This window comes from Leptinotarsa decemlineata, unplaced genomic scaffold (genome assembly GCF_025532065.1).
Source record: "Leptinotarsa decemlineata unplaced genomic scaffold, Ldec_3_MD MMD2_tig00026328_RagTag_RagTag, whole genome shotgun sequence".
Taxonomy (NCBI): domain Eukaryota; kingdom Metazoa; phylum Arthropoda; class Insecta; order Coleoptera; family Chrysomelidae; genus Leptinotarsa; species Leptinotarsa decemlineata.
In genome coordinates, this window is record NW_027412688.1 from 37,146,853 (window position 1) to 37,153,735 (window position 6,883).

Sequence of the window (6,883 nt, forward strand, 5' to 3'; positions counted from 1 at the left end):
TAGATTTCTTCAGTTTTGAATTTGGCGCGCTTCGCGTGCTGGCATATCAATGTCAAACTTTTTAGTCTGCAGTTTCTGGTTAGAGGTCAGACTTATTGGGAAGTGGCGTTGAGAAAAAGGCCGAAAAATAGTTTCATATTGAGATTTATTTTGTGACTACACAAATTGGAAAGGAGGAATATACTTTGTATGTCGTTTCTTTTATTTCAGGTGAGGTTTTTACAAAAGTGTAAATGAAATGTTTTTTTGATAAGTAACTAACAAAATAAAACTTTCATTTCAGCTACACATTGGTTTATTTCAATCCTGACCCATGAGATATAGTCTTATATACAGGGTGTAACTGAATAAGTGTAAAACATTTAAAGAGGTGATTCCTCATCGAAAAAAGATAGGATATTTCATATAAAGAAACTTCATTGGAGCATCCCTTGTCAAGATACGGCCCCTTAAAGGGGGTACATAAAATTTGGTTAACAATTTTTTTCACAAGCACTGAAAATGTTACAATATTGAAATTAACCTGACGTTTTGTACTACCAAAAAGACACTTAGCCAGTAAATTATTTGGTTTACCCCATGGTTGTAAGGGGTGGAAAACGCAACCCCTAAAATTTATTTCCAATGTAACTTTTTGTCTTATCATTTGTTTACTATTTAAAAATTCATTTCCGATAGCCTGTTTCATTCTAAACAAAAAATGTGTCTTAGGTTTTTTGCCCAAAATAAACCAGTTCACAGCAAAAAATTATTTTACGAACAACTACAGAGATACATCGTCATAAATGCGAACTGGATTTATTGTTATTTTGTAGTTAGTACCTGCATTAAACAATCAAAGGGTAATAAACAAAACTAATTTATTAATAACAAAACACACAACATGTGTAAATCATAGTAAATGTTCAATATATCTACCTTCAGACATTACGCATGCGTCTAGACGTCGGCGCATTGAGCCACGTATTCGCTCAAATATTCCTGGAGTCTCTCTGATTACCCTGCACGCATCGATGATGCGGTTTCTTAAGTCCTCTACATCGCGAACAGGAGTACGATAAACCAAATGCTGTAAATGGCCCCAAATAGAGAAATCGAGAGGATTGAGATCCGGGGATCGAGCGAGTCAGTTCTGTGGTCCTCCTCGACCTATCCACTGATTTGCATATGTTTCAGTTAAATGCTGACGTGCTACTTGACTAAAATTGGCGGGAGCCCCATCATGCATAAAAAACATATCCCTTCTGACGCCCAAAGGAACTTCCTCCAACAGTACTGGATGCACTTCTCTTAAAAACTGAACGTATGCCCCACCATTCAATCGAGGAGGTAGAAAATGAGGCCCAATTGAATCATCCCCAATAACTCTGAGCCACACGTTAAGAGAAAACTGTTCTTGATGGTTAGTTTCGACAAAAGCGTGAGGGTTTTCATCAACCCATATGTGGTAATTATGAAAATTAATAATCTTGTCCCGAGAAAAACTACATTCGTCTGTGAATTCTATCGTCTTCAGAAAGTCACAATTTCTTCTAATCATTTCCAGCATCCAATTGCAAAATTCAAGACGGTTCGGAAAGTCTAGCGGTAACAGTGCCTGTACTCGTTGCAGATGGTAAGGATATAAGAGTTGTTCCTTTAAAATTCGAAATACCGTCATATGATCAACATTTAGCTGGAAAGCAATCTTTCTAGTACTGGTAGTAGGTTGTTCTTCGATCAAATTAAGTACTGCTTCCTCAAGCTGTGGTGTTCGTACTTCTCGATGGCGACCACAATCCTGCGTTCTTTTGTCGAATGAACCATATTCTCGTAATTGTTGATGAAGTCGAGCAAATATTATATGTGAAGGATGCTGCCATTGAGGATACATTTCAGCATATCTTCTAGAAGCTTCTAACCCATTCCCCTGCGACAGACCGTAAACGTAATGCATATCAGCCATTTCCTCATTTGTGTATGCCATTTTAAGGGGCTGTATCTTAACAAGGGATGCTCCAATGAAATTTCTTTATATGAAAGATCCTATCTTTTTTCGATGAGGAATCACCTCCTTAAATGTTTTATACTTATTTAGTTACACCCTGTATATTTGTGAAAAATGATAACGTAACCGTGTACAATTTATGTTACGGCTAGTAGAAACAGAGTACTATTCCGTTTTATCCGTACAATAGCAAATATATCGTCTCCACCAAACTTTGGGGCAGTTCTGGTGAGTTTCAACAAAAGATTCTTCAAAATGTTCCATACATAGGGTATTTCATCCATCGCTTCCTACCTTTAAATTTAAATAATAATATTCGTTCAAAAAACCTACTGATGCCATTATTATGTGAAATATAACATGGTTCAAATGACCGACACGGCTTCTCTGGGTGAAGCGCATCCGAAACGTTCAATGTTCCTTGACTCACAAGAAAAAGTCTAACAGGGACTAATCGCACGAACTTTGTGGCCAGTTCACATCACCTCCACGAAGTTGGTATTTATCGACCTATAGTGCTCGCCAGCTTTGCTGGCGAGATCAACAAGCCAAGCGCACGCCACTAGATACTTGCAGCAACAGGCAGATAGATAAGAGAAAAGGGCCAACCTGTGGAAGATCAGTATAAACCCTGACAAGAGTCAGGCAACACTGTTCACCCGGAGGATAGTACACCCGGAAGGAAACGTCACCTTCAACGGGCAAGATATTCCGTGGCCCAACGAAGCTAGATACCTGGGAGTCAACATAGACAAAAGATTAACGTTCGGGTCTCACGTACGGCAGAGAATAGAAATGGCGAGATCTGCCCGACAAAACCTATTACCAACAATAGATCGAAGAAGCAATATGGGATTGAAAGTGAAGCTGCTGACGATAAAGACCGTAATATTATCAATAGTCCTGTATGTCTGCACTGCTTGAGGCCAGTGCGCAGCTACATACAGAAAACAGGTTCAGTCGTTTATGAACGCGTGCGTAAGGGCCGCCGTAAACTCTACAAGATATGTACCGAATAGCTACATATTCCCAGTTCTAGACCTGAACATACACTACGTAGACGCATATATGAGACAACACGAAGACACCGTATAAAAGTGTTTACTTCAATACGAGGACGCAGAGGACACGTTTGACAAAATTCGAGCGCACGACAATTCAGCGCTAAGCGATCTACATAATGTACTGAACAGGGATGATCCCAGATTCCGAGAGGGGGCCAACGAATCAGAACCAGAGACCACCCTCGAGAGTCGCTATCAGGCGTCTCCGGTAAGTATGAAAACTTCTTAACCAGATTTCAAATTCACATACCCACGAATGTATTTGCCGTTACGTCCCAGGTATGTTAATCTCTAGTCAAAATATCAGTCGGGTACTGATACCTTCACTAAGTGAAGAAACAAAAATCCTCCCAATCAGTCTTTTGTATACTCATCAATGTATAATTCGAGTATACAAAATTTCAAAGGATATCTGTCCAACCAACCAGACAAACTAGAAATGAAGAATTAACAATAGAGACATACTTTTAAAAAAGAACCTTTCTATTTTTCGGTCCAAAATTTTACACTGCAATACCGGTACATTTAAAGAAAATTGACAAACTAAGGAATTTCAAAACATAAATAAAGAACTATATCCTGAAAAACACCCATGGGTTGGGCTACCTATCGGGCGCGTCCCCTGGTGGCGAATAGGGGAACGGCCGGGGGACTGGAGGCCCTGTCCGGAAAGCCAATGTGGCCTTACGGACGGGGTTGCCGGACTCCTGACCAGTGGCAGAAATAAGTAGCGTGAGGGGAACTAAAACTCTCCAAAAGCCTTTGCAAAACATGCCACCGTGGACCGGTCTACCCAAGCTCAGGTGTAAGAAATCGTGGGGAACTGGGCGAAACCTCTAATCAGCCTAACTCTGGTAATGTGGGGCTCTGCCAGAGGTGACCAACTCTTCCCTTGCTACTCGTGGGAATACACATGAATGAAACAAACACAAAAACAGAAACAACAAAAACAAAAACCAATCCCGAGGTTGGACAGAAGTGCTCATCTCAATCTAAGGCGGTGGCTGGGGATGAACAGAAATGTCCACCACAATTTATCGTTTGGACTGAGGCTGGACATAGCAGATCACCTCGTGATGTAATACAAAGGCCAAGGCGTAAGCGCATTTGCGGCGCCGCAGCCAAATGGAGAAGGAGAGCGAAGGGGGCAGGAGTGGCAGCAACTATAAGTGCACCATCCTCCTCTCCCACTCCATCCCCAACAGCAAGGGTACTTCCTGCGGTAGGCGCCAAGAGCTCCGCCCTTAAATAAGGCAAGGAACCGGCTGCCTTTGCAGGAAATCTCCCTCACTTGTGCACCTCCACGGAGGGAACCCCAAGAAGATTGAGGAAGCCGCGCATCGACAGTAATGTCGCTGCACGTTCCAAAACATTCGCGGAGACCACCATGAGACAACTCAAGGTTGCCAAAGAGAGTGTGTGTTCGGCGAGTCTTGGCCTACACCTGCCAATATAAAGGAGATGTGGAGACCTGTCCACCTTCCTGGAAAGGACAGGATGGACGATGACCTAGGAGGACAACTCCTCGGGAGGATGTATAACGGGTTACATGTGGCCTAAGTGCCGCACTCACCCTCCCTACTCTACAGATACAGATCCTGTAAAACAAGAAAACTTTCTATAAAATACAACGATGGTAAATACACCCACCATTGCTACTATCGCTGTCCTCTACCAATCGTCAAATATCATTCAGAATTTTCGTTAAAACTAATGTGCACAGATAAAATACACATGTGTTTGAAGTCATCCTTTACACTAGAGTCAGTTACCTTCCTTATATTTTCTTGTAAATTTTTGCCCGCCAAAATGTTTAGCATAGTTTATGTATAGTACTAATAGTTTTTAGAGTATCCCTGGATACAACACACACAGGCATTCATGCCTAGGTATGTTGTACTAAAAAAGAAAATCTAACCCCATTTTTAAAAAATTTAATAATTTTGTACATGCAATATTTGAAATAAGAAACTATCTAAGGGTAAAAAGTGTGTATACGCATAGTTTTCATCTTCCCTTGCGTAAAAAATTTGTAATTTTCAACAGAGCTCCAACGTCCCAGCCGAATTCTTGGAACAACATTCAAATCAGAAATCACAACCTGTATTCACCTGCTTCTCATTTAACAATATATGTGTTGTGAAGTGACGTACTACACAGGTAATGTAAAACCCCTCTTAATATCAAGAGAAAGGTCAACCTCAGACCGCTCGTTGATATCAGGGTTAATCCCAACCTCGATACTTAACTGCTGCACGTTGCCACATTGCAATGGTTTTACGTTTTTCTGCAGATATTGGAATGGGAGCTGAAATAATCACTAGTGAAAGTGTGAAACCTGTGTCATGACCCATTTAAGAGAGTATTATTGTATCTCTCCCCCTCCAGAAAATTTGGAGGGGGATCATAAGGCTAGATCCTTATGTTGAACAGATTTTATTTAAAAATGAATCGTATTGAAGATAAATTCCTTCTGAATAGTTTGTACCGTTTGGGGAATATCGGGGTTTGGCTTGCCGAAAAATTGTGAATTTTGTTGAATAGTTCAATATTGTTTTTTAATCATTCCAGAAAGGGTAGATTTATTGAACCTGATTTTGAATGTATTGAATGTGAAAATCGGGTTGCGGACATTCTGACGAAAATCTTTCTGTCAAAATTCTTCGCGAATTGATAGTTCAAAATAATCCGGTACCTAATGAAACTGTATAGGAAGCATTATTGGGGCAAACTGCAATGTGAAAAATATCACCTCGTTTGGAAAGAATGGAATACTATTTTAATTTCTATCACAGAGTATCTGATGGAAGAGTCACTCATCTGGTTGCTATTTGAGAGGTTTTGTACAAATATTTTGTGTTGAAAGGTTCATTATCAGTTATAGTAGTAAATTCGAATTATTTTATTCTCATACTCACCTTAATTCGCGGTCACCCAATAATGTCAAAAAAAGCATAGTTCCTGTTTTTTTTTTGTAAGGTTTGCTGTGCATCTACTCAGTTTTCTATGTAGAGGCTTTCTTAATCCGAAAAAGACAAATGTCTATTAGTCTGAGAAATAGTGATCGGAAAAATACGTATGGCTCATTCGATCCGGAATGGATACGAATGGCTCATTCGATCCGGAATGATATATAGAAAAATGTGCTGAAACCGTTTTTCAGTACATAAAAAATTGCAGAAGTTATAAACAAATCAAGATGTAAAGAAAGGTATTCATGTTTCGGGAGTCAGTATATGTACTTGTGATACAGTAGTTGGAACCTTTGGTAGACAAAGTTTCATTACTACATTACTCCCTTTGAGAAGAAAAGTATATCTTGATGTTTCACGAAGTTATGCTTTTGTAAATCAATAAATTATTATCGTATCTGTGCTCTAATAAATAGTTGAATAAGATGTTGAACAGTTCAAATAATGGACCTGAGAAACATTTCGGCCCGTGGAGCTCTTCTTATATGCTTACATTATAAGATGAAAGTTTATAAAGGTTTTTAATTTCGTTTATCATAATTTTTTGCTGCCTCGGATTCTCCTGCACACTCTCACAGACAGCAGCGATGTCTTCGAGAGATCTTGCGTTTCGCCAACGTTTAGGACCCTGTTGGAAGACCATTTATATAAAGCCAAGCATCTTCATGCGTTCAAGCACAGTTTTTTAGTTAAGCAATATGTATCGTTCTGAAGAATCAATGTATCGGGCTAAGTTTTAATTATTATAAAACATTTTAAATTGTCTATAAATAGCAAAACTTCTCTTTCATAACGCAGCGCATTGAATCGCTTATGGAAAAGTTAAACAACAGTGGTCCCAAATGTGATCTTTGTGGAAC